At 51.3% G+C, this 14,229-nt stretch overlaps 1 protein-coding gene across 1 annotated transcript in view; it reads left to right on the top strand.

Moving 5' to 3' along the window:
* The window catches only part of MAPT (microtubule associated protein tau), a 44,816-nt gene that overhangs the window by 1,040 nt on the left and 29,547 nt on the right, over positions 1 to 14,229 (top strand). The gene's annotated exons all lie outside the window — the stretch shown is intronic.

Here is a 14,229-nt window from a genome sequence, read left to right as displayed (position 1 = left end):
GGGGGGATGTGAACCCGCTCTGCCCGCGTGGGGGGGGGGGGGGGGAAAAAAAAAAAAAATTATTACAAGCCGAGAAGCCAAAGGCGGCCGTTCCATCCCCAGCAGAAGGCGAGGGGCGCGGGAGGGGCGTGCCGCCGTGCCCCGGGGCTGCGGCAGGCGAGGCGCGGCCCCTGCGGCAGCGCTGCCGCCCGTGCAGGTGCGGCGGGAGCGGCCGCGGACCGAGCGATGCAGAGAGCGCGATTTTGGGGCGGGGGTGTGTGTGTGTGTCTCTACCCCGTTTTCGCCCCCTTTTTTTTCCCCCGGCAGGTGGGGCCGGGGCTGCGGCAGCAGCGGGGCCATGTTCTGCAGCCGCCCCGGGGGTGTGGGGGGGGAGCGGCGGTGGTTAAAGACGATAAATTAATTAATAATGGGGACAGCGCAAGGAAGAAGCGTTTGGAAGGGAAGGAGCTGTCCACGCCCAGCACGGGATTTTGTGGGGGGGAAGCGTTATTGAGGTCACGGCACCCCGGAGTTGCCCGGCTTTGTTGCACCCCCCCGAGTGCCCAGTTGAAGGGTTTGGGGTTTAACGTGAGCGAGGTGGGTCCCATCCTGTTGAATCCCGGGTGTTTTCCAGCCGGGATGGGGATGCTGGTGCCCAGCCCCGTGGGTTTGGGGCTGGGGTGGTGCTGCTTGGTGTAACTGGTGGTCCCTGAATGTGCCTTGCACCTCCCGAGCATTCCAGTGCCATGCTGGGGTTGTTCCTTGTCCTGCTGGAATTTCCCCCTTGTCCCTTCCATCTGCCTCTTCCCATGCTGCCTCTTCTTTCTTGTCCCAAAATCCCACCAGACAGGGTGTGGGGCTTGCCCCCCTTTCTGAATTTTGCCTATTTTTTCCCCACCTGTAGTTGTTGGCTATTTCTTTGTTTTAAGCCCAACTTAGATGGTAAAAGGGAAGTTTCCTCGCCAGGTGTTTCCAGGGGTGCACACCTGCCCTCCTGCCTCGGAGCAATTAAACCTGCAAGGAGCTGAAACAGCTCATTTCGGGTGAGGGATGGAGATTTCTCCCTGCATCCCTGCCTGCCACATTAGCACAGGGGAGGATTCGCTTGGGGGGAGATGATTTTTTCCTGGTTTTTTTTCAACACCTGGAAACGCAATCCTGTTGTTGCTCGCAGAGGGCAGCTGCCATCACTTTAAAGGGAGTTTCTCCTTCCATTTGCTGTGGTACCACCACACGAGGTGCAGCTCCATTTGCAGCGAGAGGCTGGTCTTGCCTGGAAACGGGCTGGCTGGAAGGAGCAGCTGAGATGAGCTAAGCTGTCACTGCCACGATTTGTATGCAGCGTGTTCCTGAGCTTCCCCGGCGTGGATCTGGGCAGATGTTGGACGCGTGTCTGAATCAGTGGAACAAAATTCACTACTGAGAATCGTTAATTTGTTCTGTGGAGCGATGGCTGCCTGCTTATGTCCGTGGAAGGGGTTTTGGCTGTGCTGCCACTGCCTCAGATTTGGGGTGTTTGATGGCTTTCCTTGTGTTCAGGTGTTTTGGCATTTTTTCTCTTGAGGTGGTCAGTCAAATCAGGTCTCAGTTGGGCGTTTACAGCCTGCTCTTGAGAGAAGGAAAATGAAAACCTCGTTCTCTCTAGAAGTGAGAAATTGTCTAACCCAGTTATGCATTGTTCCCCCTCGATATGCAAAATGCTTGTTTTTTACCCCAAGATGTGCAGCTTAAGGAGAAAAGCAAAGTGCTGGTTGATTTACATGTAATGTATAAAGATTTTGATCATAGAATGGTTTGGGTTGGAAGGGACCTTAAAGACCCTCTTGTTCCACCCCCCTGCCATGGGCAGGGACACCTTCCGCTAGCTCAGGTTGCTCCAAGCCCTGTCCAGCCTGGCCTTGGACACTTCCAGGGATGGGGCAGCCACTGACAGATAATTCCCACCTGATAAAAGTATTGCATTTTCTCATTCTTTGGAATGGGGTTTGTTTTTTGAGACCCAGCTCTTGTCCTCTGGGGAAACGTGATGCCCATCTCACAGATGGTATCACAGATCAGACAGGGATGTTTATCCTTCATTAGCTGGGATTAACTGAGGACAGAAGTGATGGGACCTCTGTGTGTCCTGTGGGGAGTTCCCAAGAGGAAGAGATGGGTCCAGTCCCTTCAGGTCACAAGTGCAACAGTACAGGTTTTGTGTCCCTCCCTCATTACTTACCCTTTTCAAGTACTGTGTTAAGTATTTACAGGTCAGGCTTCTAATTTAGTCTTCCTCACCCTTCCTCCTCCTCTGTATCCACTTGCAGCCTCTCTATTCCCTAGGCATTCCATTCAAACTATCCCATTCCCTCTGTCCTTGATATTAACTGCAGTTTCAGCAGGACCCAGCTGGACCAAGTAAACGTATTTATTTCCTGTATGAAAAAAGAGTGCTGTGGCTCTCTCATTTCCTTCCCGACAGCCATGGGAGGGGTCCTTGTAGGATTAAAATGAGGAAAAGAAGACACTAAGTGCTCTTTCTCCACGGAGGCTGAGTGGGTGTATCCAGTCAGGGATGCTTGTAGCACACCAGTGAGGTGGGTGCCTTGTCTTCTGCTTCTCATGTTCCTCTGCTTCATTTTGGAGAGCCGTGTTCCTCCTTGCAGGCTCACAAATCCACGTTGCATCGTTGTCTTTTTTCCAGGGTTTTGCCAGCTGTGGGATTTGGCAGTGTTTGGGTACCACCTTGCTGGGGCTCAGCCGGGTGGTTCTTAGGGTGCAGTAGTGGGGAGTGGAGCAAATTTCTCTGTGCTGACGTTCATATCCTCACTTGGAAGCTGGGCTTTGCAGCGCTGTGGGGCTGGGAAAAGCCAGGTTGGAAAAATGCTTTTGAGCTGGTGCCTGTGCTGAAGCTCCTGAAAGCCTGCCTTCATCAGCAGGGGAGTGACAAATTGTCCTGACACAACTGCGAGCGCCGATCCTGTCGGGGTGCGTGCGTGTGTGCCCGTACGGGCGCTGGGCATCGCTGTCTGAGATGGGTGCTGGGGTGTGCCCACCTCCAGCCTTCCAGACAAATCCCTTTTTGCTGGCAAAGCCTTGAAAATCGGATCATGAGGCAGGGTTTGAGGGGAAGTGCTCAGGGTGGCCGGTCCCTTTTTTTTTTTCCCCCAGTAGGAAGGTTATTCAAAAGCTGGAAGAAAGCTGAGGATTTGGGTTTGTCTTGAGCAGAATAATCTTATTTTCTCAGCCCAGCATGCTGATGAGGCTTGGCTGTGGTGTTGGTGTCCTTTGGGGAGTGATGCTAATTTAGCTGTAGGAATGCTCTGACACCTGATGAATGAGTCAAGAAGAACCAGGGCACTGGTTTCCACCTGGCTCCCAGTATTTTCCAGCTTGCTCAGCCTGCTGGTTGGTGAGGTCAGGCAGTTGTAGGTTAGCTCAGTGCTTCCTAGGCTGTGTGCTGGCTGTCCCCGGGTGTGGGGCTGGACTGAGAGGTGGAAACTTGCAGTGAAATGGCTTGGACTTGTGACAGTCTGATGCTGAGAGGGCGTGTGGTGTGTTGGGGCCGTTGCTGTTGGGGCTGCTGGAATGTGGCAGAAGGGATTAGCAGCATTTTAGGAGGGTTGTGGCTCTGAATGCAGGTAAAGCAGCCAGCCCTGAGCAACAGGGTCGAGGCTGGTGCTTTCTGGCTCGCTCTGAGCTCTGCAGACCTGTGAGTCTGTGGAAAGGCACTGAGAACAAAGCAGAATGAAGCTCTCTGGGTGTATTAAAATAGCCCAGACTGTTAAAACCCGAGGTGATCATTTCCCTTGTGTACCTGCCCTGCCAACAAGTGGAGGGGGAGCCCCAGCCCCAGCCTGGCTGTTCCCAGCCTGTGTTCAGAGGAGCAGCAGCTGATGCCTTGGGAGGAGGACAGCAGCTCTTGGAGGATCCCTCAGTGCTGCAGAGGCAGCAGAGCTGGGCTGGCTTTCTAGGTTTTTCTGCCAATCCAGCATAATCTCTTTCTGCCTCGGGAGTTTTGCTTGCTTAGCCGTGGTGTTCAGACTCCAGAGGGGGCCTGGATGGTGTCTGGGATCACCCCAAGGCCATGTCCTTGCAGCTGGGGGTGCCTCTCCATAAAGTGGTGGATCCTGGCAGGGCTCTTCCTGCCCGTGGAGATGGAAGAGGAAGGAGGTAATTGCAGAAGTCACTTGGGCTGGATTGCTGATCCTTGCAGAGCAGCACAGAGACGTTCCCACTCACCTCACAGCATTCCTGGGAAGAGGATGAGGGTGAGTGATCCAGGGCAGAGGTTTGTGGGCTGTTTGGTAAAACCTTGCAAGCACAGGTTGGCTCAGCCTTGCCGGGTGCAGCCCCAAGGTGGGTCACTGCTCCTTCTTGGAGATGGGAAGCATCTGCTCTGTGCAGTGTTGTTCCCACCTGGCTTTTTAGCATGAACAGCCCTTGATCCCAAGCTGTCTTTGCAGATCACTCCAAGATGTGCTGGATACAGCAGAACTGTGGCCCTTGAGGTAATGCCTTGTGTGGTTTTTAAGGTGAGCACAGCCCTGCTGTGAGGGACTGAGCGAATCTGAGTCTTTCCTTGCAGCAGGATGGATCTCCCTCCTCCATCTGGGATCTGGAGCTTTGTTTCACACTGAAATCTGCTGGTTGTAGGCTGGGTTTTTTTAAAGTGCCTGTGGAAAGCATGTGTGGTTTACGCTGGAGTCTGGAGGAGATGTATCTGTGCCTTTAGAATTGAGTGGGTTTTCTTTGCAAGTCTAATGAGCCTTTCACACTCCTTAGAAATTAACCCACTGGTTTTTCCCTTTCCCTTCCAAGCAGACTGATTAGTAAAGGTGGTCATTACATGTAGCCTGGCTCCTGTTTTCAGTGTCTCTTCTTTAAATATCCAAGGAAAGGGAGCACCAGGGGATACCTTCTGTTAAACTAAAGGGATTATTGCTGCATTTGGGCTAATTATTTCCATCTTTGCAGCCTCTCTGCTGTACCTGCCCTGACCTCTCTTCCTGGAGCAGATCTGGTGTCACTGCCTGTCTGCCCTCTCTCAGTGCTGTCCTTCAGAGCAGTGGGTGGGATTGTCCCACCAGTGCCTTGGGATAGCAGAGGGATTCACCCCCAAGCTGGTCAGGCCTGCCAGAGCTCAAGGAGCATTTGGACAACGCTCTCAGGCACAGGGTGGGATTCTTGGGGTGCGTGTCCTGGGCAGGGCCAGGAGTTGGACTGGATGATCCTTGTGGGTCCCTTCCAGCTCAGGATATTCTGTGATTCCAAGTGATGATGCTCCAAGGCACATGGGAAGAACAGAGGTTGATGCAGGTTATGTGGGGATGAGGTGCAGTCCTAAGGGATGGGTTATACAAGTCCATGGGAAGAAGGGCTGTTTTAACTCTGCTGTTTGTGGAGACACCTCACCTCCAAGAGAGGTGATGAAACCACTTGTATTCAGGGTTTTGAGTAGCACGTGTGTGACTTTGAAGGGCTTTCTGCCACTTGTCAGCATTTCACTTTATGGCTCCCCCTCAGCTCCTGTCCCGGGCTGTCTGCCTGGAAGTGCCTGATGTAATTTCAGATGGATTTCATCAGCGTGTCGAGTCACTTGCTGCAGAATGAAATTCCTTGAGGTGTTTGTAAATGACTCAGAAAATCTAAAGAAGCCTCTCCCGTGATTCCCGAGGACATCCAGCTCAGCAATACCTGTGTTTGTGGTGGCCTGGCGATTCATTTTCGAGATAAATCAACTGTTTTCCATACATTTGAAAGGAATGGGCTTCCCTTTTTGCTGGGCTGCCCTTTTGAAGTTGAAATTGGAGAAGCAGGGGAATGTCCAGAGTGGTGCAATTCTTCCCTGCCTAGGAAACATTTTATCTTTTATTTGATCAAAGCTTGACTTAGATCCTGGCTGTGTTGGCTTGGTCTTAATTTGAAGGGGGGGGTGGGTGTTGCTCACAAGCAGCTCTGCTCCTTCTTGTGTGAAGTGAAATGTCACTTCACGTGAGCTTCCTGGTGCATGGAACACATCTGGCCAGCTGTGCTCATTCCCAGTTGAGTCGAGGGCAGATCAGAGCTGTCACAGTCAAGATGAGAGGCCACGTGATGGGCAAACTGTTTGTCTTGACTGGGTGCTGAGGCTTCATATATCCAGGCAGCAGGATGAGTCTTGGGCAGAGGCTGAAGGGGGTTGTCCCTGCTCTGCAGGGCTCAAGGTGAGTGTGTTCATTGTGTGGTTAGTTTGAGGGCACGGTGATGACAAAAGAGACTGTCCCAAGAGGAGGGATAATCCAGAGGGATGAGTTTCCTGGAGGTTGGTCTGTCCTCCAGGCCTTTGTGGCTGCTCAGGGTGATGTGTCAGTGCAGGCTGGCAAAAGGAACCTCTGTATAAAAATGAGACTTTTACCTGAAGCTGCTCTTCACTTTGGTGTGGTCAGAAGTGACAAAGGTTTGGAAATGTGGCTCATGTTCCTCTCCTACTGCTGACCCACCTTGCACAAAGTGCTGACGAGCTCCATGCAAGTGCTTTATTACCCTCCCACTGCAGATCCTGGATGTGATGGGGTGAGAGCTGCTGGGATTGAATTACTTGTGTGGTTTAAGGTGAGAGCTGTGACGAAGCTGGGCTCTGTTACAGAGCTGGAGCTTCACGTGCTCTCTGCTGGTAGCTGTAGCTTGTGGCGTTAGTGAGCCCAAAGCTGGGATTTAATCCAAAGTCAGAATTGCCTTTGTGGTTGATTTTTCAGCTCCCAGTTACTCTGAATTCAAGGGCAGATTTTACCCTGAGCAAATTCTGCCCTCTGAAGTTGCTGCTTATTTGTGGTTTTTACCTACTGCCTCATCAGCATGACAAAAGGTGCTGCCTGGAGCTGCCTGGAGGGGTTTGTACCAGGAGCTTTTAACAATGGACATCTCCAAATTGGACAGAAAACTACATGCTTTTCCCTCATCATCTTCCTGTTATAATGGAGAGCCTGGCAGGCATGCATAGGCAGAAGTAATAAATGCTGCTGTTGGGGGCAAAAAGGAAAGCAGGTAAAAGTACAGCTAAAGATCTGTGGTGTGGGTCGTAGTCACTACCCAAGAGAACAGATTCAAAATGAGGGTGTTGGACCTATCCTGTGATAAAGGGAGTGACTCTGGGGCTTGTGGAGACTTTCAGGGTCGTGGTGGTGGGTGGGTGATCTGAAAAGAGCAACTGTGAACTGGAGGAGCCCCTGGTGCTCCCTGGTTTTGTTCTCATCCCGAGCAGCACCTTGGGCACGTGCCAAATCCAAGCACCACATGCACACGTGGCCATGCTGTCCTGTCTCCTCTCCTTCCTCATCAATCTCTCCTGTTCCTGTCCTCTCTCCCTTCCATTTTAATTCTTGCCTGGCAGACCCAGGTCCACGTTCTCCTGTGGTGCTCCTGGAGCTTCTTTTGCCCAGCTCTTGCCTTGGTCAAGAGCTCATCGATTGGACTTGCTGAGGGCAGGGTGGGGGCCCATTTCCCTGCAAAATGTGAAATTCCAGCGCTGGGAATCTCTCACTGCAGCTGAGCTGTCACTGCTCCATCCTTATTTCATGGTTTTGGAGCCTACTTTGCATGAGTTCTGCCTTTCCCCCTATTTCAGTGGTAGCTGGATTACCTTGCCAGCTCCTCCCTTCCCTCAGGTTCCTCCAGGCAGGAGATGAAGAATGAATATTCTTTAATGTGAAGGCACTTATTAATGCTTAATCTCTCAAATAAGTCACTGCTTTTGTGTCTAATAATAGGGTTTATTGTCACGGCTGTCTGAGGTCTGTGCTCAGCTCCAGAGCACGTTTCATTAGCTACTGTTGCTCACATTTACGGAGGAGTTTTGGACTTCGTGGGGTTGTTTGCTCTTCCAACATCCAGGAGCCTCTTGGTGCTTAAGTTCCTAAGTGGAAAAATCCTGTCTGGGGATTGGTGTACAGGTGAAAAGCACCTTACAGTGCTTGAGGTGGCCTGGGTGAAATGCTTGGCTTTGTTAAGAGGAGGGAACTGGGTGATGCTGGAGGGAGGTGGGTGGGCGTAAAGCGAGTTTTAAAGCCAAGTAAGGATTACTTGGCACTGAAGTCCTGCAGCCTGCAGAGGGGGAAATGCCCTCAATGCTTTTCTCCAGTGAAAATGAGCAGTTCTGCGAGGTGAGTAAAGCTTTTGGGCTGTGTGGGGTGTTCTTGGCTGCTGTGAGAGCAGAACCCGGTGTCTCCCACCGGCAGCAAACCGCTCCTGCCTCCCTCGATAAGGGATGACAAAGCCGTGGCTTAGGTGTGGTCAGAGCCTCTCCATTCATCCACCTCAATAAAAACAAGCACTGCTGGAACACCAGCACCCCTGTGCCTGCCAGCCTTTGTATTAGTGATTTAGAGAGAGCCCGTGACCTTAGGGAACATCAATGGGTCCCTGGTAACCCGAGAGCAGGAGCGATATTATTTTAAGCCAGAAGTCGGGCTCTGAAGCAGGAGCTCCTTTTGTACATGTCATACGTGTGACAGCAGAGCTGCATTTAGAGCTGAAAGCAGATAAAATCCCCGAGGAGACTGATTGCACCTCATTTATTTTTAACAAATGTACTGAGGAGGATTGAGCCCGAATTCCTAGACTTGGGGCGGGCTGAAATTCGGACAACTTCCACTCTTCACCCCTGTGGAAAAAAAGATAGGCACCAACTGGGCTAATTCCTGGGGAAGATGAAATGCATATGGATTATGGTTATTTTTTTTTAACTTGCCCCTCCTTTAGCCTTTGGGTTAGGAGGGGAAATAATGGTTTTACAACTCTTTGGCTGAATTTATGGCCTGGGTTCCCATGTGGGATGTCACTAGTCACGCTGCCTGCACCTGCTTTTGCTGCAAATCTGCTCATCAGCTCCATAAAACTAGAATCAAGGCAAGACAGATTGCTGCTTGATTGTCATCCCAAGTGGCCCAAACTGGGCAAAGACCAGCTGGAGAGAGACATCCGAGTGCCCAGTAGGGATGTTTTGGTATAAAGGTTTTTATTTGCTGTTCACCCTTACTGGAAAATCCTTGTTTGTCTTGTGCCTCAGCATGGTTCAAACTGTACTCCCTTGTTAGGAAGAATAAAGGTACAAATGCAGCTTCTGTGGGGTTTTTGTATGAGAAGGAAGAGCTCTGGCTTGGTTGGTGTGTCCCAGTCCTTTCCCTTCCTGTCAGGAGCTGAATGATTCTCTCATCCCTATGCTCTGCTCTCCTGCTGATGTTTGTTTTTTTCTCTTGAGCTCCGCCAGATTAGGCTGCATTTATCTACTCACTGCCCCTTCTAATACAGATGTAATAAAAAATTGCTGCTTTTAGTTGTGGTAAACACTGCTGTGAACATTTTGAGGGAACAGTGTTATTGCTGCTGTGCAATAACATGACGGAGGAGATGGAAGCGTAGCAGAAACGCTTGATGAATGTCCTATTGTTTGTGTCTTTGGGCATTAAAGAATAAAAAAAAAAAAGACATTCAGGAAACACACTCTGACTTTTGACCTCAGCTGAAGTGTCTCTTAGTCATGAAAAGCAAAAATAATGCAGCAGAGCCAGACAGAAGCTAAAATGGCCTTTGCTGAGCGCTGCCTAGTTGCAGGGTGACTGCTGGGGTGAAGACAAGTCCTGCTAAAGCCCTGAAAGCTGGTGAGATCTGATGGGTTTGTTTCTTTCTAGGGTAAGAAACCAGTGTGTCAGGAATGCATGACACTTTCCTCTGTATTTATAGAGACACTGTCCTGGTAAGGCATCCTCCTGCTGCGTTCCAGCGCTGTCAGTCACCTTCGGGGTGCTGGAACTGGACACTGTGGGGCTGTTTGGTGCCCAGTTTGGGGTGTCACATGGCTAAAAGTGGTGGCTTGGTGAAGTGAGCGCTGTGTATAAACTGCACATGGAGACCTGTGTTCCTCCTGGGGGGTGAGCTGTGGTTTTTCAGACGAGCTGGTTCCTGCCCGTGTGTGTCCGAGCGCACTGAGCGTCTGCTGGGCACCCTGTCCCTTCCCTCCCTGTTGTTCCTTGTGGAGCTCTCTCTGCTGCAGCACACTGGAATCCACTTCTGCACCTGCAGACTTGGATCCTGCAGGAGGAAAGCAGTGCTCCCTGGGGAAGCTCACCTGCCTTGGCTTCCCCCCTGGGACAGGCTTTCTGTCTCTGCGAGAGCGATGCCAGCCGTGGTGGTGTGGCAGTAACTGGAGCAGATGGTGCCGTTGTCATCATTTTATTTTCTATCCATGTGCTGAAACAGCTCAAAATAACTTCAGAAATTACAGCCCAATCCGTGAAGAATATTTTCCTTGCCCTGAGAAAATCTCCTGCAACATTAGTGGCCACAACACTTACCTGGTCCTGTCATGTTCTCTCTGACTGGGATCACTCACCAGACTGGAGCTGTGGCACGAGGAATCTTTCATATTTAATATCTTCATTACTGTGGCAGCGCTGAATATTCACAGAACTTCTGTCTGGGTGCAGCAAATGTTGTCAGCACTGCGAAATCAAAGGAAGAGAAGCAGCTGAGATCAAAGTAAGCAATAAACACACACCTTGTGTCTTGACAGCGTGTTTTTCAAGCCCGAGGCAAAACCCAGAGGGGCTCAGGTGCAGCTGGGTGGTGGCTGATCCTGGCACACTTTCCCTCTCTTTCCCACACTTCCCCTTTCTGCCACATTTCTGCTCCAAAGCCAGGCTGAGGTGACCCACAGCACTACTGTCACACACATTTTGATTGTAAGAGGCTCAGTTTCTGCTGGTTTGGTTCCTGGAATTACCTCCTAGGTAGTGTTGGAGCAGGGCTGGTGGTCTGAGGGAAGAAGGACCAAGCAGTGTCATCTGAGCCTGGCTTGGCAAATTGCAGCCTTGCTCTGCCCAGTTTTTGAGGGCCTCGCTCTTTGGATCTTTCCACAATCAAAAATTGCTGTTCTGAAGAAAAAAGTATCTACTTTTTTCACCACGAATTTTGGGCCCTTCCTGTGGTGCTGCACCACAACACCCATTATTGACTTGGTTAAGGTGGGAGGTGATGCCAGGTACCCAAATCTTCAAGTCCACAGAGGTGTAAGTGAACTTTTCTTTTCATAAAATTCTGTTAATTTTTGGGGCTTCTGGTTGCATACTGATTCAGTGTCAGCATCATTTAAGCCTGGCACCAGACACAGCAGCATCTTCTGCCTTTGCCCACATTGAGGTTGGGGAGGGAAGCTGGTGTGCAGCCTGATCCCAGCTGGCTGGAGCAGCTCCTAGGAAGTACAGGATGTGGCCCTTCCCAGCACAGGAAGGCTTAATCCTGCCCATTTGTCCCCAGGGGCCCTGGCTCTGTGTACCACAGAAACAGTGGCTGTTTACTCCTCCAGCAAGGAAAAGAAAGATTCCCGGGGCTGGCAGGAAGGCAGCGGAATGCTGCGGGGTGGTTTCTCCTTGCAGTGGCTTTAAGTGCAATTTTTGCACTTAAATGCAGAACATTTAACTTGAAGTCTTCAGTGCAGGGTGTGTGCACTCTGCAGATGGCCCAGGGCTTGTGTTTGATCCCAGGCTTTCAGGGATCTCTGCTGCACCAAATGGATGCTGCTGTCCGTGTGCTGCTAGGAAAGCCTGTGGAGAAAGGGAGCGAGCAGAACTCTGGTTCTCGTGCTGGGTCCTACAGCACAGGCTGTGCTGCAGAGCAGTGGGTTGTAAAATGGAGACTGTGCCAGGGAGCTCGTGTGAGGCTGAACAGCAGAGCTGCTTTCAAGGAGTGGTTGTTTGCTAACCTGCTACAAACACCTTGGTGGATCACGTCAGGCACCCGTCTGAGAGCTCAGCTCTGCTGTCTCATCAGCCACTGTGGGTATTTTCACCCTCCTGTTTGTCTGAGGGTGTTTGGTGTCTGGGTTGCTCATAAAAAGTGAGTTTTAGGGTATTTCTCAGCTCTTTGATTGACTGAATTGCATTTCAGGGGCTCTGTCTGGGAGCTCAGGATGGGTGTGCCAGTGCTCAGTGCCCTCCCAGATCGGCTGTGTTCAGGGAATTGGGGGTGATCCTGTATCCACCAGCCTTTCCCTGCCCTAGGGATGGTGTGGTACCCACTGGAGAATGAAATAAGTCCTGTTAGTTTGTTTCTGACCTCATATTAATGAAGAAAATCGTGATAACCATGACAAACAGCTGATGTGGATTGCAAATGTCCCCAGAGCAGGTGAGCCCTGCCAGGCTCCTGTTCCCTGCACTGCTGTGCAAGTGGGACCATCCTCTGCTGCTTATCCTGGGAACGTCCTCTATAATTCCACATGAGCAACAGCAAGGAGTGTGTCAGCCATCAGTTAGTGGGGATGGATGCCTGTTTTTCTTCCTTCAGGCAGTGCAATTTCTCAGGAAAGCAGCTTCTCCCTCCTCGTGGTGTAATTTGCCAGCCCTGGTAAAGGAGTTGCTTGATGGGGCAGAACAGCTGTTGTGCTGCTGATTGTCCTAATTCATTAAGACTCCAGTGGCGTTTTGGGGAACTTTTCTTCCCTCTTTTCCCTCTCTCTGTGCTTTTTGGTGGCAGTGGGCAGGCTGGGGGAGCAGCTGTCTGAGGACTCGGCCGTGCATGGTGGTTCAGCTACATCTCAGCACAGAGTGGAGCCTTGGAAAGGCAGTGCAGGGGAAGTACCAGCCTTCCAGCATTTTCTGCCAAGTGAATAGTGACTGGTACAAGCCTGAGTGCTGTCAAGCCCGCCTTAAAACCTGCAGCAGCAGGGAAGAGGCTCTGATTTGCAGCAGGGTTGGGCTGAGCCTGGGATGGGAAGAGTCAGAGAGAATTAGCTGGTAAATAAGATCTGCCTTCTCTCTGATCCGCTCTGCGTGTTCAACTGCTTAAAGGCTTCCCAGGCAAGCAGGATTTTGGGGAGGAAGAATTTATCCACCCATCGACCATCTCATGTCTCAGTGAAATGCATGACTGCAAGATGCTGTAGCAGGGGGTTGGGAAGAAATCCAAAGGTAGCTTAGTAAATCCCTGCCAAAGAGGCTTCCCTTCCCTCTCTTCACAAAGAGCCTGCTGAACACGCAGGGCAAGCTTTAAAACTACCGTGGCTTCCTTTTCTGCTGCCACGTAAGCCCTGCTGATCAGAGCTCTAATCTACCTAAAGTTAGTGGACTTAGGGACAGCCTGATCTTTGCATCATACTATAGAATGAGCTGGGTGATCCAGAGTGCCAGCACCTCCCTGGGCCATGGACACCCTTAAATGCCCTCCGAGAGCTCCCAGGGAAAGCTGGGATGGGGAGGGAGGGCTCTGTAGTGGTGTTGGGAAAGGCTGGGTTTGGTTTGGTCAGATGAGACCGAAAGTAAGAAGGGGTGAAAGATCAAGGAGGGAAGATCCTCATAGTGACAGAAGATGCTGCGGGTGGACACGGAGGTGCTCAGGTTTCAGGTGAGGTGAAGGTGGAGCTTTGCTGCCTTTATGTCCCTGGGGTGTCCCTCAGGAGATTCCTGTGGTTTCTCCACTCCAGCGCTGCTCCAGAGAGCCCTGCCTGAAGGAGAGCAGTCCATGTGGGAGCCACCACTTGTGGGGTCAGTGGGAGCCCAGCTTCTACACTGGCTTGTCCCCAGCCTGCTCCCTGATGAGCCTTTTCACCCCTGTTCCCTCTCCAGGGAAGGTGGGAATAGCGATGCCTTTGATAAACCACCGTGAGCCTCTGCCAGTAGCAGTTGATGCAAGACCTGGGGTTGATTTTCCCACATGGCAAAATTGTGTATGTCCCATCAAGTGATTCCCAGCACATTCCCGTTCTTGGAAGAGGCCGCAGTTGTGGTGTCCTTTTATTTGGGCAGAGAGGAGACATGCAGATAAAGCCATTTCCCATCTCCTGAGTCCAGCTCCTGGGGTGTTGTGTCTGGATAATCTGGTCTCCTAATTGCCACCCTGCTCCGAGGCAGCTGCTGAACTGGGCCTAAGCTGATTTAGGATGGCAAATTCTGTTAGTTTAATTCTCAGCAACCCTGAGGAATTTATCAGCATGGAGTGTTCCTTGGCTTTTCTCTGCCCACCACCCTGCTCCGGAGACCTTTCCCCACTGGTGGCCTCTGGCAGTAGCTGACAAAGCTCTTGGCAGTGGAGAGGTTGGATTTGTAAGGGCTGTATTAACTGGAAAGGGACTTTTTACAAGGGCATGGAGTGACAGGACAAGGAGAAATGGCTTCATATTGACAGAGGGAAGGATTAGATTGAGATCAGGAAGAAGTTCTCCCTGTGAGGGTGGGGAGGCCCTGGCACAGGTTTCCCAGAGAAGCTGTGGATGCCCCAGCCCTGGAAGTGTCCAAGGCC

Source organism: Lepidothrix coronata, unplaced genomic scaffold (assembly GCF_001604755.1).
Source record: "Lepidothrix coronata isolate B3197 unplaced genomic scaffold, Lepidothrix_coronata-1.0 Scaffold213, whole genome shotgun sequence".
NCBI classification, from domain to species: Eukaryota; Metazoa; Chordata; class Aves; order Passeriformes; family Pipridae; genus Lepidothrix; species Lepidothrix coronata.
Note: the sequence above shows the minus strand (reverse complement) of the source record. Positions and strands in the feature narration are given on the sequence as shown.